At 52.2% G+C, this 16,127-nt stretch overlaps 1 pseudogene; it reads left to right on the top strand.

Moving 5' to 3' along the window:
- The first annotated feature begins 1,404 nt into the window (after positions 1–1,404).
- On the top strand, positions 1,405–2,229 carry LOC119976354 (annotated as a pseudogene).
- The last annotated feature ends 13,898 nt before the right edge of the window (positions 2,230–16,127 follow it).

Raw genomic sequence — 16,127 nt, 5'->3', positions numbered from 1 at the left:
AGTCAGATCCTAGGGTGGAACCTGACTTGATAGATCGATGAACTTTTAACAAAATAAAACATTTATTAAACAAGAAAAGATCAAATATAATGAATTACTTCTTCACCCCAACTATATCTTTACAGATATATACAGTATTGCATAGATAACAGACGCTACAAAATCTTGTACTCTAATATTCTCAGTAAGTACACAGTCCATATAAACCAATAGGGAAAATGTGATCAGACACCCCACATCTTGAAACTAAGTGACAGATGCCACCTAATGCAACTTTTGTGGATTTCTCATCAATTCTCCCCCCAGATGCTTATCGCACTGTGAATTAACTGGCCCCACTGGAACTATGTCTTCCACGCATGAGTTTCCAATCTCCACTCTTGAACATGCCTTGGAATCTTCTCCGATACCTTTTCTCTCGATACCTTCACCACGAATCCACTCAGGATTTCAACCTTTCATTATTCCTCTGCCTTGGTTTGCCGCATGCATTCAAGCTTCCATGTAATCTTTCAGGTGCCAAGTTAACAGAACACTACTGATTCACAGGCTGCTTAAGGGTGTCACAAACCTTTTGATTACCCTGGCTTCTTGCTATCCAACATTTCCAGGTATACATCTGACAGCCCTGTTTTTAACTGGGAGCCCCTCTCTCTGCTTTTGACTTGACTGAACAGAATCCCTTTTCCAAATTTGTTATTTGTTCCTTTAACTTCCTGGACCCCCCCAACTCTCTCATTCCCTTGTTTCTGGTACTTTCTGTCCTTTAGCTTCTGGAACTTGCTTTCTGACCCACTGTATTGTCCTGCCTGTGCTGGCATTGCCTGTTGAGCCTCTGGTTGGTAAGCAACCAATTTTATTTTTTAAACCCTGTAATTGCTTTTATGTCGTAAAGCCTCATTACAATGCAGGCAACGTTTCAAGTGAAACTAAACCTATAGACTTTCAGGCACCTTTGCGAAACTGAAGTTATTAACCCTTCCTCCCTTAGCAGATCAATACAGAACACAAGACTAAACTTAAATCTATACCTTATTCCTCACTAAATACAAATATAAATTACTTCTTCTTCCGTGTCAGCTCTGCCATTGCTGCCAGACCTGCTGGGTTTTTTCAGATCTGGTCAATTGCATTAGCTGCTCCCAATGTGGTCTCCTCTATATCGGAGAGGCCAAATGCAGACTGGATGATTGCTTTGCTGAGCACCTTTGGTCTGTGCGCATTCAGGACCCTGACCTTTCCCGTTGCTTGTTATTTTAACCCAAGACCTGCTTCCATGCCCACATGTCTGTCCTTGGCCTGCTGCAATATTCCAGTGAAGCTCAATGCAAACTGGAAGGGCCCCGGATCCCCCGCCGCTCCGGATCCCCCACCACCCGGATTCCCGGATCCCCCGCCGTCCCGATGCTGCTGGTCATTCTGTGTGGCTTTCCCTGCAGCGGCAAGAGCCGCCGGGCGGCCGAGCTCGGCCGGTTTGTCCAGGAGAAGCTGCAGCGGAAAGTGGCGGCGGTGGGAGAGCAGAGCACGGAGGCGGAGAGGAACTCGGTGTATACCAACTCTCGGAAAGAAGGAACTGCGAGGTGCATTGAAAGCAGAAGTGGAAAGGAAAATCAATCAGGAAGATGTAGTAATTATGGATTCTCTAAATTACATCAAAGGTTACAGATACAAACTTTTCTGTCTGGTGAAACATACACAGACTCCACACTGTTTGATTCACTGTGATACTGCTGTCAACGTCTGTTCATCGTGGAACCAACAGAGAGCGCTGGAGGAGCAATACTCTCAGGAAGGCTTCGACACGCTGGTGATACGATTCAAGGCGCCAGAGTCCCGGAACCGGTGGACAGACCGCTGTTCACCATCCAGAAGGATGATACCCTCCCGTTTGAGGCGATAGTCGATGTGATCACCCACAGGAAAGCCCCACCGCCCAACCAGTCAATGCTCAACCAACTGCTCTCCTCGACGAACTTCATGTTCGAGCTGGACAGCGTTACACAGGAGATGGTCATGATGATATTAAACGCATAGAAGACAAGTGTACCAAGAGACCTGATAACAGTACCAGGGGCCAATGTGAAGATCAACTTAACTTGAGGCCTCCACATGGCTGAACTCCGTAAACTGAGGCGGCAATTTTTCAGCTACACCAAGCTGCACCCGACAGAAGACATTAGACAGATAGCAAACATGTTTGTGCAGTACATTAACCGAAGTCTACACTGACCGGCGTGCAAAAGCAGCAGTTTGTGACTCGGATTTCTTGATAATAAAAATGTTTTTAGAAAAAAAAATGCAAACTGGAAGAACAACATCTCATCTTCCGGTTAGGCATGCTATAGCCTTCCAATCTCAAGATCGAATTCAACAACTTCAGATGATGAGCTCTACCCCACCTCGACCCATTTGTTTTCATCCCTTTTAACTGTCTTTTACCATTTCTTTCTTTCCCCTTCCCCTCCCCCCCCACATCTACATCTGTCACAGTTTACCCTCCAATATTAGTTTCTCTGCTGTTTGGCCTTTCACACCTTTTGTTCTCACTGGAGGTTTCCATTAGCATTCTTTCCCCATGGTTTCTGTGGCGATTAGCACCCCGTTTCCCTGGGTTTCTGTGGCTATGACTCCTTTCATTCTCACTCCACAGTATAAATAAATATTTTGCACTTTCTGTTTTATAGCTTTGACAAAAGGTAATCTGGACTCGAAACGTTAGCTCTTTTTTTTCTCCCTACAGATGCTGCCAGACCTGCTGAGATTTTCCAACATTTTCTCTTTGTTTTTATTTGAGTACTGGTTTGCTGACGATGCAAAGTTAGGTGGAAATGCAAGTTGTGAAGAGAACACAGAGGCTGCAAGGAGATAGAGACAGGTGAAGTGAGTGACAACAAGGTACCAGATGTAGTGTGATGCGGGAAGAGTGAGGTTATTAGCTTTGTAAGAATATAAAAGCAGAGTAGTTTTAAAAGTGTGAAACTTGCAAATGTTGATATCATAGAATTTGGAATTTACAGTGCAGAAGGAGCCCATTTGGCCCATCGAGTCTGCACCAGCCCTTGGAAAGAGCATCCCACTTAAGCCCACACCTCCACCCTATCCCGTAACCCAGTACCCCCACTTTACCTTTTTTTTGGACACTAAGGGCAATTTAGCAGAGCCAATCCATCTTTTTTAAAAAAAATAATTTTTATTGAAATTGTTACAAAATATAAACATCTTAACTCTATTAACATACAACCGTGGTAACACCCCATGAACAATACCACCCCAGCTTCAAGAGCAACTTCAAACAAAAGGAAAGAACAAAAACAAAGAAAAAGAAAAAAGAAAAAAACAAAAAAGGGAGAGATAGCACCCTCCACGAACCCATGTGCACAGTTCTCCCTCCCCCCCAATCCTCTCTTTCCCCCCCCCCCCCCCCCCCCCCCGGGTTGCTGCTGCTATCGGCCTATTTCCCTACCGTTCCGCCAGGAAGTCCAGAAAAGGCTGCCACCGCCTGAAAAACCCTTGTACTGATCCCCTCAGGGCAAATTTCACCCTCTCCAATTTAATGAACCCCGCTATATAAGAGATCCAGGCCTCCATGCTTGGGGGCCTCGCATCCTTCCATTGGAGCAAGATCCTCCACCGGGCTACTAGGGACGCAAAGGCCAGAACACCGGCCTCTATCGCCTCCTGCACTCCCGGCTCCACTGCAACCCCAAAAATTGCGAGTCCCCAGCCTGGCTCGACCCTGGATCCCACCACCCTCGACACCGTCCTTGCTACCCCCTTCCAAAACTCCCCCAACACTGGGCATGCCCAAAACATATGGGCGTAATTCGCTGGGCTCTCCGAGCACCGAGCACACCAGTCCTCTCCCCCGAAAAACCTGCTCATCCTCGACCCAGTCATGTGGGCCCTATGCAGCACCTTGAACTGTATGAGGCTAAGCCTCGCACAGGAAGAGGAGGAATTCACTCTCTCCAGGGCATCCGCCCACGTCCCCCCCTCAATCTCCTCACCCAGCTCCTCCTCCCATTTACCCTTCAGTTCCTCCACCGAGGCCTCGTCTACCTCCTGCATTACCCGGTATATGTCCAAAATCCTCCCTCCTCCGACCCACACCCCCGAGAGCACCCTGTCCCGTACCCCACATGGGGGCAACAAGGGGAACCCCTCCATCTGCCGCCTGGTAAACGCCCTAACCTGCATGTACCGAAACATGTTCCCCGGGGGAGCCCAAACCTCCCCTCTAACTCCCCCAAGCTCGCGAACCTCCCCTCCACAAACAGGTCCCTCAACCTCCGAACCCCTGCCCTGTGCCAGCCCAGAAATCACCATCAATGCTCCCTGGGACGAACCGATGGTTTCCCCCGTATCGGGGCCTCCATTGAGCCCCCCATTTCTCCCCTGTGCCGTCTCCATTGCCCCCAAATTTTGAGGGTAGCCGCCACCACCGGGCTCGTGGTATACCTCGTTGGAGGGAGCGGCAACGGCGCCGTTACTAGCGCCTCCAGGCTCGTGCCCACACAAGACGCCACTTCCATCCTCTTCCACGCTGCCCCTTCCTCGTCCATTACCCACTTACGCACCATCGCTGCGTTGGCCGCCCAGTAGTACCCACAGAGGTTGGGCAACGCCAGCCCCTCCCCCCATTCCTGCCTCGTTCCAGGAACACTCTTCGAACCCTCGGAGTCCCATGCGCCCACACAAATCCCGTGATACTCCTGTTGACCCTCCTAAAAAAGGCCTTCGGGATAAGGATGGGAAGGCACTGGAACAGGAACAAAAACCTCGGGAGCACCGTCATCTTGACGGACTGCACCCTCCCCGCCAGTGACAGCGGTAACATATCCCATCTCTTAAACTCCTCCTCCATCTGCTCCACCAATGTTGTGAGGTTGAGCTTGTGCAGGGCCCCCCAGCTCCCCGCCACCTGGACCCCGAGGTACCTGAAGCTCTTCCCTGCCTGCTTCAATGGGAGTCTACCAATCACCTCCTCTTGATCCCCCGGATGCACCACAAACACCTCATTCTTGCCCAGGTTCAACTTATACCCAGAGAAACCCCCGAGTTCCCTAAGAATCCTCATCACCTCCGGCATCCCCCCCACCGGGTCCGCCACATACAGCAACAGGTCGTCCGTGTACAGCGACACTCGATGCTCCTCCCCACCCCGCACCAGGCCCCTCCAGTTCCCTGACTCCCTCAGTGCCATGGCCAGGGGCTCAATCGCCAACGCGAAGAGCAAGGGGGACAGGGGGCACCCCTGTCTCGTCCCCCGATACAGCCGAAAGTACTCCGACCTCCTCCTATTTGTGGCTACGCTTGCCATCGGGGCCTCGTAGAGCAGCCTCACCCACCGGATAAACCCCTCCCCAAACCTCTCCAACACCTCCCACAAGTACTCCCACTCAACCCTATCGAAGGCCTTCTCCGCGTCTAATGCCACCACTATCTCCGCCTCCCCTTCCACAGCCGGCATCATAATGGCGTTGAGGAGCCTTCGTACGTTTGTGTTCAGCTGCCTTCCCTTCACAAACCCCGTCTGGTCCTCATGTATGACCCCAGGCACACAATCCTCTATTCTAGTGGCCAGGATCTTTGCCAGCAGCTTAGCGTCGGCGTTCAGCAGCGAAATCGGCCTATATGATCCACATTGCAGAGGGTCCTTGTCTCGCTTCAGGATCAAGGAAATCAGCGCCCGTGACATAGTTGGGGGCACAGCCCCCCCCCTCCCTTGCCTCGTTAAAGGTCCGGACCAACAGGGGGCCCAACAGTTCCAAATACTTTTTATAGAATTCAGCCGGAAACCCGTCCGGCCCCGGCGCCTTCCCCGACTGCATGCTCCCTATCCCTTTAACCAACTCCTCCAGCTCGATCGGCGCCCCTAGTCCCTCCACCTGCTCCTCTTCCACCCTCGGGAATCGCAACTTGTCCAAGAAGCGCCCCATTCCACCCCCCTCCACCGGGGGTTCAGACCGGTACAATTCCCCATAGAAGTCCCTGAAGACCCCATTGACATCTACCCCCCTCCGCACCACCTTCCCAGCTCTATCCATCACTCCCCCAATCTCCCTGGCCGCGTCTCGCTTCCGGAGCTGGTGCGCCAGCATCCTGCTCGCCTTCTCCCCGTATTCATACACCGCCCCCTGTGCTTTCCTCCACTGAGCTTCCGCCTTTCTGGTCGTCAGTAGGTCAAATCTGGCCTGAAGACTACACCTCTCCCCCAGCAATCCCTCCTCTGGGGCCTCCGCATATCTCCTATCCACCTGCACCATCTCCCCTATCAGTCTTTCCCTTTCCCTCTGCTCCCCCCTCTCCCTATGGGTTCGGATGGAGATTAATTCCCCCCTCATCACCGCCTTCAATGCCTCCCAGACTGTCCCCACCCGAACCTCCCCGTTATCATTGGCCTCGAGGTATCTCTCGATACACCCCCGGACCCTTCCGGCCACCTCCTCATCTGCCAGCAGCCCCACCTCCATGCGCCAGAGCGGACGTTGGTCCCTCTCTTCCCCCAGCCCGAGGTCCATCCAGTGCGGGGCATGATCCAAAATGGCAATGGCGGAGTATTCCACTTCCTCCACCCTCGACACCAGCCCCCTGCTCAGAACAAAAAAATCAATCCTCGAGTAGGCCTTATGTACATGGGAGAAAAACGAGTATTCCCTGGCCCTTGGCCTCGCAAACCTCCAAGGGTCCACACCCCCTATCTGGTCCATGAATCCCCTCAACACCTTAGCCGCTGCCGACCTCCTACCCGTCCGGGACTTGGATCGATCCAATGGGGGATCCAGTACTGTGTTAAAGTCCCCCCCCCCACATGATCAGGCCCCTCACCTCCAGGTCCGGAATGCGGCCCAACATACGCCGCATAAACCCCGCATCGTCCCAATTTGGGGCATAAACATTCACCAACACTACCCGCTTCCCCTGCAGCTTACCACTCCCCGTCACATATCTCCCGCCACTGTCAGCCACCACCTTCAACGCCTCAAACGACACCTTCTTCCCCACCAGGATCGCCACCCCCTTACTCTTCTCATCCAGCCCTGAGTGGAATACTTGGCCCACCCACCCATTCCTCAGCCGGACCTGGTCCACCACTCTCAGGTGTGTCTCCTGGAGCATGGCCACATCCGCCTTCAGGTGCGCAAATACTCGGGCCCTTTTGACCGGCCCATTCAGCTCCCTCACATTCCAGGTTATCAGCCGGATCCGAGGGCTCCCTGCCCCCTTCCCCTGCCGATTAGCCATACCCCATCCCTTGCCCACCCCCGGCCAGCGCCCCACGCTCTGCCAGTTTCCCACGGCGGCAACTCCCCCCCCCCCCCCCCCCCCCCCTCCTCCAGCACCCCCTGCGTCCTCCAGCTCCTTCCTGACCGTTTCAGCAGCAGCCCGGTTCTCCCCCCCCCCCCCCCCCCCCCCAGGCTAGGACCCCTCCTAGCCGTGCCCCCCCCTCTACAGCACTCTCGTGAGCCAGCTAACTTCTGCTGACCCCGGCGGCTCCCGCCCTACTTTCGGCTCCTCCCAACGTGGGACTGCCCCTCCTCCATTGTGCCCGTCAACGAGTCCACCCTCCCCCCCCCCCCGCTCCTGCGCGGGAAAAGAAAACACGCCCCCTCCCTCTCATAGCGCGGGAACCCCGCAGAAAGCCCGCGCTTTCGCCCTGCCGGGCCCCGCCTCCTCCAGGGCCACTCCCATTGTCAGTCCCCCCACCAGCTCCCCGAACACCCCGTTTACCCCTCTGCCCGAACCCGTCCACCCAACCCTTGCTTGAAAACCCATAAAGAAAAAACCCGTACGACATCACCCCACCCACCCTAAAGCCACCCCACATCTTACCCTAAACCCAGCAAATACACATACAGTATAAATAAATACAGTATTATACAGCATCCTCCATCAGGGGGACCCTCAGTTTGAGTCCAGTTTCTCGGCTTGCACGAAGGCCCACGCCTCCTCCGGGGACTCAAAATAGTGGTGTCGATCCTTATAGGTGACCCACAGATGCGCCGGCTGCAACATTCCAAACTTCACTAATTAAACTAATTCAGCAGGGGGATGGGAACCTAAATTGTAGTCCCAGTGTACAGGATGTTGAGAGTAGTGAGGTCAGGGATAAGGTTAAAAGTTCGAAAGAGAGCACCGGCAAGCAGGACGCTGGTTTGAAGTGTGTCTACTTCAACGCCAGGAGCATCCGGAATAAGGTGGGTGAGCTTGCAGCATGGGTTGGTACCTGGGATCTCGATGTTGTGGCGATTTCGGAGACATGGGTAGAGCAGGGACAGGAATGGTTGTTGCAGTTTCCAGGATTTAGATGTTTCTGTAAGAACAGAGAAGATGGTAAAAGGGGGGAGTGTGGCATTGTTAATCAAGGAAAGTATTACGGCGGTATAAAGGACGCTTGAGGACTCGTCTACTGAGGTAGTATGGGCCGAGGTTAGGAACAGTAGAGGAGAGGTCACCCTGTTGGGAGTTGTCTATAGACCTCCGAATAGTTCCAGAGATGTAGAGGAAAGGATTGCAAAGATGATTCTCGACAGGAGCGAGAGTAACAGGGTAGTTGTTATGGGGGACTTTAACTTTCCAAATATTGACTGGAAATACTATAGTTCGAGTACTATAGATGGGTCAGTTTTTGTGCAGTGTGTGCAGGAGGGTTTTCTGACACAGTATGTAGACAGGCCAACAGGGGGCGAGGCCACATTGGATTTGGTACTGGGTAATGAACCTGGCCAGGTGTTAGATTTAGATGTAGGTGAGCACTTTGGTGATAGTGATCACAACTCGGTTATGTTTACTTTAGCAATGAGCAGGGATAGGTATATACCGCAAGGCAAGAATTATAGCTGGGGGAAAGGCAATTATGATGCTACTCGGCAAGATTTAGGATGTATAGGATGGGGAAGGAAACTGCAGGGGATGGGTACAATCGAAATGTGGAGCTTTTTCAAGGAACAGCTACTGCGTGTCCTTGATAAGTATGTACCTGTCAGGCAGGGAGGAAGTTGTCGAGCAAGGGAACCGTGGTTTACTAAGGAAGTTGAAGCACTTGTCAAGAGGAAGAAGAAGGCTTATGTTAGGATGAGACATGAAGGCTCAGTTAGGGCACTTGAGAGTTACAAGTTAGCCAGGAAGACCTAAAGGGAGAGTTAAGAAGAGCGAGGAGAGGACACGAAAAGTCGTTGGCGGATAGGATCAAGGAAAACCCTAAGGCTTTCTATAGGTATATCAGGAACAAAAGAATGACTAGAGTAAGATTAGGGCCAATCAAGGATAGTAGTGGAAAGTTGTGTGTGGAATCAGAGGAGATAGGGGAAGCGTTAAATGGATATTTTTCATCAGTGTTTACACTGGAGAAAGACAATGTTGTCGAGGAGAACACTCAGGTTCAGTCGAACAGGCTAGATGGAATTGAGGTTCAAAAGGAGGAGGTGTTAGCAATTTTGGAAAATGTCAAAATAGATAAGTCCCCTGGGCCAGATGGGATTTATCCTAGGATTCTCTGGGAAGCCAGGGAGGAGATTGCAGAGCCTTTGTCCTTGATCTTTATGTCGTCTTTGTCGACAGGAATAGTGCCGGAAGACTGGAGGATAGCAAATGTTGTCCCCTTGTTCAAGAAGGGGAGTAGAGACAACCCTGGTAATTATAGACCTGTGAGCCGTACTTCGGTTGTGGGTAAAATGTTGGAAAAGGTTATAAGAGATAGGGTTTATAATCATCTTGAAAAGAACAAGTTGATTAGCGATAGTCAACACGGTTTTGTGAAGGGTAGGTCATGCCTCACAAACCTTATTGAGTTTTTTGAGAAGGTGACCAAACAGGTGGATCAGGGTAAAGCGGTTGATGTGGTGTATATGGATTTCAGTAAGGCATTTGATAAGGTTCCCCACGGTAGGCTATTGCAGAAAATAAGGAAGTATGGAATTGAAGGTGATTTAGCGGTTTGGATCAGTAATTGGCTAGCTGAAAGAAGACAGAGGGTGGTGGTTGATGGCAAATGTTCATCCTGGAGTTCAGTTACTAGTGGTGTACCGCAAGGATCTGTTTTGGGGCCACTGCTGTTTGTCATTTTTATAAATGACCTGGAAGAGGGTGTAGAAAGATGGGTTAGTAAATTTGCAGATGACACGAAGGTCGGTGGAGTTGTGGATAGTGCTGAAGGATGTTATAGGATACAGAGGGACATAGATAAGCTGCAGAGCTGGGCTGAGAGGTGGCAGATGGAGTTTAATGCGGAAAAGTGTGAGGTGGTTCACTTTGGAAGGAGTAACAGGAATGCAGAGTACTGGGCTAATGGCAAGATTCTTGGTAGTGTAGATGAACAGAGAGATCTCGGCATCCAGGTACATAAATCCCTGAAAGTTGCCACCCAGGTTAATAGGGCTGTTAAGAAGGCATATGGTGTGCTAGCCTTTATAAGCAGGGGGATTGAGTTTCGGAACCACAAGGTCATGCTGCAGCTGTACATAACTCTGGTGCGGCCGCACCTGGAGTACTGCGTGCAGTTCTGGTCACCACATTATAGGAAGGATGTGGAAGCTTTGGAAAGGGTTCAGAGGAGATTTACTAGGATGTTGCCTGGTATGGAGGGAAGGTCTTGCGAGGAAAGGCTCAGGGAATTGAGGTTGTTTTCGTTAGAGAGGAGAAGGCTGAGAGGTGACTTAATGAGACATATAAGATAGTCAGAGGGTTAGATAGGGTGGACAGTGAGAGTCTTTTTCCTCGGATGGTGATGACCAACACGAGGGGACATAGCTTTAAATTGAGGGGTGATAGATATAGGACAGATATCAGAGGCAGTTTCTTTACTCTGAGAGTAGTCGGGGTGTGGAACGCCCTGCCTGCAACAGTAGTAGACTCGCCAACTTTAAGGGCATTTAAGTGGTCACTGGATAGACATATGGATGAAAATGGAATAGTGTAGGTCAGATAGGCTTCAGATGGTTTCACAGGTCGGCGCAACATCGAGGGCCGAAGGGCCCGTACTGCGCTGTAGTGTTCTATGTTCACCTTCCGTCTGTGGAGCACCGCCTTCATCCGGTTAAACCCGGCCCTCCGCCTCGCCACTTCCGCACTCCAGTCCTGGAAGATCCGCACCTCTGTGTTCTCCCATTTGCTGCTCTGCTCCTTCTTGGCCCACCGGAGCACACACTCACGATCCACGAACGGGTGGAACCTCACCAACACCGCCCGCGGCGGCTCGTTCGGCTTGGGCCTCCTAGCCAGAATTCTGTGGGCCCCCTCCAACTCCAGGGGCCCCTGGAAGGACCCAGCCCCCATCAGTGAGTTTAGCATCATCACCACATAGGCCACTAGGTCCGACCCCTCCAGCCCCTCCGTGAGGCCCAGGATCCGTAAATTCTTCCTCCTCGACCGGTTGTCCAGCTCCTCGAACCGCTCCTGCCATCTTTTATGGAGCGCCTCGTGCATCTCCACCTTCCCCACCACGGCCACGACCTCGTCCTCCCTTTCGGCGGCCTGCTGGTGCAGCTCCCGGATCGCAGCCCCCTGGGCTGTCTGGGTCTCCATCAGTTCCCTGTTGGTTACCTTGATGGACTACAGCAGCTCCAACTTCAGCTCCTGGAAGCAGCGCAGCAGAATCGTCTGCTGCTCCTGGACCCACTTCCTCAGCTCCTCAAAGCTTTCGCCGGCCGCCATTTTGTTTTCCTGCCCCCGATTTTTCCTGGGTGTTTTCGTTGATTTTCTCTCTGCCCCACTCCTGGTCCAGACCATGGGACCGCTGGGGCGACTCCTGGCCTCTTCCCCCGTCGGGATTTGCCTCCTCAGCTCCGTTGGGGGCCCTGAAAAAAGCCCCGAAGTCCGTTAATCGCGGGAGCCGCCGAATGTGTGGCTCAACTGCGCATTGCCGCCACCGGAAGTCCAGCCAGAGCCAATCCATCTAACCTGCACATCTGTGGACTGAGTGCAGAGCTGGCCAAGAGGAGAGAGGGCTTTAACAGAGTGAAGGCTGCTCTCTTTAAGAAGGGGGTGAAGTTCGGGATGCTGTACCTGGCCCGCCTCTGGGTGCTCTACAACGGTCGGGAATACTACTTTGGGACGCCGGAGGAAACAATGGAGTTTGTGAGAGACAATGGACTGGCAGGAGAAGGAGGACATTGACATTTGGAAGAAGTGTTTGGGGAGATTGGTTCTCCCTGTGCCCTGTCCAGGGAGGTTGGGGTTTCCTTTTTTTTTCCATGGGGGGGGGGTTTGTTTTCTCCCCTGGTGGGGTTGTTGGGTGATTTTTGGGGGATGGGGAAGGGACATGTGTGTGTATTGAACTCTGCTCTGTTATTTTTCTCTCTCTGGGGGCTATTGTCCTTTGTTCTTCTGTGGGGGTTGTGTTTTTTTCTTACAGTCTGTGAATTTTGATGATGTTGTTTGCACTAAAATAGTGTTTGAGTGGAGGGGGAGGGGGGGGGGGGGGGGGGGGGGGGGGGGGATGCTAGGCTCCATGGACAGGGGCTGCCAGGCTAGCTAGACGGGATAGTTCACACAAGTGCAGTGGGAGGTGAGCAGGTGGTTAGAGTGTTGATGAGGGTTGGGATTGTTATTTCGTGAAGATGGGGAGACTACTGACAGGGGAGATGCTTTTGAAATATGGTATGAGGCATGTTGATGATGGTGGACATCCGAGGGCGGGCCTCATGGGGTGTGGGAGGCAAACCCAGGAGGGGCTATGGTTAATTGGGGGTGGGGGGAGTCCCCCTGACCAGGCTGATCACATGGAATGTGAGAGGGTTGAAAGGGCTGGTCAAGAGGGCTTGCGTGTTTGCTTAAAGGCAGATGTGGCATTCTTGCTGGAAAAACACTTGGAAGATTGGGGATCAAACTAGGCTCAGGGAAGGGTGAGTACGGCAGATCTTTCATTCAGGATTGGATTTGAAGATGAGGGCGATGGTGCTCTTGATAAGTAAGCGGGTAGCTTTTGATGTGGGAAACATAGTGACATACTTTGGGGGGAGGTTCATTATGGGAAATTGGAAGGGATGCCTGTGGTATTGGTGAATGTTTATGCCCCGAAATGGGATGATGTAGTTTATGAGATGGGTGCTGGGGAGGATCCCGGACTTGGACTCGCACCAGTTGATAATGGAGGTGGGATTTTACCACTGAAATTGGATCTGTCGAGCCAAGGTTAAGGAGAGTATCGGCAGTGATGAGGGAATTGAGGGGGTTTACGGAATGGACCCTTGGAGGTTTGGGCGAAGCAATTTTAATTTTTCTCCCATGAACATAGGGTGTACTACTGGATTTACTATTTTGAGTTGGGCAGGACGTTGTTGGCGGGGGTGGTCAGTTCGGAGTACTCGGTGATTATGTCTGACCTTGCGCCAAATTGGGGGGGGGGGGGGCGGCTGCCAGCTCCCGCAATGGAGGTTGGATGTGAGGCTCTTGGCAGATGAGGGGGTTTGTGAGCGGGTGAGGGCTGCTATTCAGGGATATGTGGAGCTGAATGACAGAGAGGAGGTTTTGGCCGCCACGCTGTGGGAGGCACTGAAGGCAGTGGTGAGAGGGGAGTTTATTTCAATACAGGCGCATAAAGACAAGATGGAGCGGGTGCAGGTGGTGAGGTTAGTGGATGAGATTCTGCAGGTGCATCGGAGGTACTCGGAGGCTCTGGAGGCAGGTTGCAGAGGGAGCGACAAAAACTTCAGATGGAGTTTGGACTGTTATCCACGGGTAGGGCAGTTGAGGAGGGCTAAATGGGTGATCTATGAATATGGGGAAAAGGCAAGTAGGATGTTGGCACAACAATTGTGGAAGCAGGAGGCGGCGTGGGAGATCGGAAAGGTGAAGGATGGAGCGGGGGGGACACTAAGATATTTGGGAACTTTTATAAGAGCCGAGTATTCGGATCCTCCAGCTAGTATGGAGGGAATGAAGCGTTTTTTGGATGGGTTGGAGTTTCCTCGGGTGGAGGAGGACCTGGTGGAGGGATTGGGAGCCCACATTGGGCCGGTGGAGGTGTTGGAGGGTATGGGGACGATGCATGAGCCTGGGCCCAGACAGGTTCCTGGTGGAATTTTATAAAACTATTTTTGGGGGACTTAGGGCCCCTGCTGGTTAGGCTGTTCAATGAGGTGAGGGAACAGGGGGTGCTCCCCCTTACATTAATGCACGTCTCGATCGCCTTAATTTTAAAGAGGGACAAGGATCCGGAGCAGTGTGGGTCCTACAGGCCAATTTCATTATTAAATATGGATACCAAGTGGTTGGCCAAGATCTTGGCCTCAAGGATTGAGGACTGTGGCGGGGGTGATCGGGAAGGGTTTGTTAAGGGGAGGCATCTGTCTGCTAACATCAGGAGGTTGTTAAATGTTATAACGATGCCACCGGAGGGACGAAGTGTGGAGGTGGTGGTCACCATGGATGCAGAGAAGGCCTTCGACTGGGTGCAGTGGGACTATTTGTGGGAGATGCTGGGGCATTTTGGGCTTGGGCAGAGGTTTGTGGATTCGGACACGGTTGTACCGGGTGCCGACAGCGAGTGTGAACGAACCGGGTGAGCTCCGAGTATTTCAAGTTGCACCGGGGGACGAGGCAGGGATGTCCACTCTCCCCATTGCTCTTTTCTTGGCAATGGTGCTGAGTCAAGGGACTGGCACGGGGGGGGGGGGGGGGGGGGGGGGGGGGGGGGTAGCGGGGGGTAGCATCGGGTCTTTTGTATGCGGACGATCTACTGCTCTGTGTATCAAATCCTTTGGAAGTTATTGGGGGGATTATGGGCGTATTGGAGGAATTTGGCCGATTCTCAGGGTACAAATTGAATATGGGGAAGAGCGAGGTTTTTCCGATCCAAGCAAGGGGGCAGTAGAAGAGGCTGGGGGAGTAGCTGTTTCTTTTTTTTGTTTTTTTTGTTTATAAATTTAGATTAGCCAATTATTTTTTCCAATTAAGGGGCAATTTAGTGTGGCCAATCCACCTACTCTGCACATTTTTGGGTTGTGGGGGCGAAACCCACGCAGACACGGGGAGAACGTGCAAACTCCACACGGACAGTGACCCAGAGCCGGGATCGAACCTGGGACCTCAGCGCCGTGAGGCGGTTGTGCTAACCACTAGGCCACCGTGCTGACCTGGGAGTAGCTGTTTCGAGCAGTAGGGGTGAGCTTTAGGTATTTGGGCATCCAGGTGGCGTGGGGAAGGGAGCAGCTGCTCAAGCTGAATCTGGCTCGGTTGGTGGAACAGATGAAGGGGTATTTTTGAAGCTGAGATGTGCTCCCGCTGCTGGGACAGGTGCAGTCAGTGAAGATGACGGTACTTCCAAGGTTCTTATTTGTGTTCCAGAATCTCCCAATCTTTATTCCAAAGGCTTTTTTTGGGAGGGTGAATGCACTGATTTCAGGGTTTGTTTGGGCAGATAAAGCCCTGTGGGTGAAGAAGGTGCTGTTGGAGCAGGGTCGGGGGAGGGGGTTAGCTCTTCCAAATTTGTTGAATTACTATTGGGCGGCGAATATAGCCATGGTTAGGAAGTGGGTAGTGGGGGAGGTGTCGTTATGGGAGTCGATGGAGGTAGCTTCTTATAAAGACTCTAGTTTGGGGGCACGGTTGACGATGCCTTTACCGTTCTCGCCGACCAGGTACTCCACAAGCCTGGTAGTGGTGGCGGCCCGAGAATGTGGGGACAGTGGCAGCATCACCCAAGGTTGGGGGGAGCCTTTGTTTGGGCACGATCTGCGGAAATCATAGTTTTGCTCTGGGCAGGGGGCTGAATGGGCAGGGTTTGAGCAGTTTGTGGATCTATTTGTTGGGGGCATCTTCTCGAACTTGGAGGGTTTGGTGAAGGAATTTGAGTTCTCCACCGGGATAGGGTTCTGGTAATTACAGGTGAGGGGTTTTGTCAGGAAGCATGTACCGACCTTTCCCCACCTACCGCTACAGGACAAGGTGGTATCAAAAACAGGGGTAGGTGAGGGTAGGGTCTCAGAAATTTATAATGAGTTAATGGATTGGGAGGGAGCCCCGATAGGGGTAGTGAAGCGCAAGTGGAAGAGCTGGGGAGGGAGGTGGAAGTGGGGTTGTGGGAGGTAGATTTGAGGATAATCACACCCTCTTCATGTGATAGGCTTAGCCTTATTCAGTTTAAAGTGGTTCACAGGGCACATATGACTGGCCAGGATGAGCAGGTT

This window comes from Scyliorhinus canicula, chromosome 13, assembly GCF_902713615.1.
Source record: "Scyliorhinus canicula chromosome 13, sScyCan1.1, whole genome shotgun sequence".
NCBI lineage: Eukaryota > Metazoa > Chordata > Chondrichthyes > Carcharhiniformes > Scyliorhinidae > Scyliorhinus > Scyliorhinus canicula.
Note: the sequence above shows the minus strand (reverse complement) of the source record. Positions and strands in the feature narration are given on the sequence as shown.